Source organism: Gavialis gangeticus, unplaced genomic scaffold, assembly GCF_001723915.1.
Source record: "Gavialis gangeticus isolate Ggan-Ray unplaced genomic scaffold, GavGan_comp1, whole genome shotgun sequence".
In the NCBI taxonomy this organism is placed as follows: Eukaryota; Metazoa; Chordata; order Crocodylia; family Gavialidae; genus Gavialis; species Gavialis gangeticus.
The window spans coordinates 22,503,753-22,504,617 of record NW_017729031.1 but is presented as its reverse complement, the minus strand read 5'-3'; positions in this window follow the sequence as shown (position 1 = coordinate 22,504,617).

Here is an 865-nt window from a genome sequence, read left to right as displayed (position 1 = left end):
CATCTCTAGCAGGGCCAAGGAGGTGATCCTCCACCTCTATGCAACACTGGTCAGGCCGCAGTTGGAGTACTGTGTCCAGTTCTGTGCGCCCCACTTCAGGAGGGATGTGGACAACATGGAGAGGGTCCGGAGGAGGGCCACCCGCATGATCTGGGGACTGCAGGGCAGACCCTACAATGAGAGACTGCGGGACCTGAACCTGTTCAGCCTTCACAAGAGAAGGCTGAGGGGGGACCTGGTGACCGTCTATAACTCACTAGGGGAGACCAGAAGGGTTTGGGAGAGACCTTGTTTCCCCTAGCGCCCCCTGGCATAACAAGGAATAACGGCCACAAGTTGTTGGAGAGGAGGTTTAGATTAGACATCCGTAAGAACTACTTCACAGTCAGGGCAGCTAGGATCTGGAACCAACTTCCAAGGGAAGTGGTTCTGGCTCCTACCCTGGGGGTCTTTAAGAGGAGGCTTGATGCCTACCTGGCTGGAGTCATCTGAGCCCAGTTTTTCTCCTGCCCAGGCGGGGGGGGGTCGGACTCGAAGATCTACAAAGGTCCCTTCCAACCCGACTTCTATGATTTTATGATTCTATGAGCTCTTCTGTGGAACTCAAACTTGGCTTTTGTTACTGCACTCCACTCCACAGGGATCAAGTGACCAATTCACGGTCATCCAGCATCCCAGGATACGCAGCTCCCAGTCTCTCTAATGGAGCATCAGAAACTTGGGCATGTCTTTGCATCCAAGGGCCTCTCAAACTGCATGGTGAGGCTCCCAAAGATTTGAATGGGTCATCTTCCAAGTGATGTGACTGAGGGCAAGTTTCAAAGCTCTTTAGAGCATCAGCAGCATAACTGACAGGATATTCCTG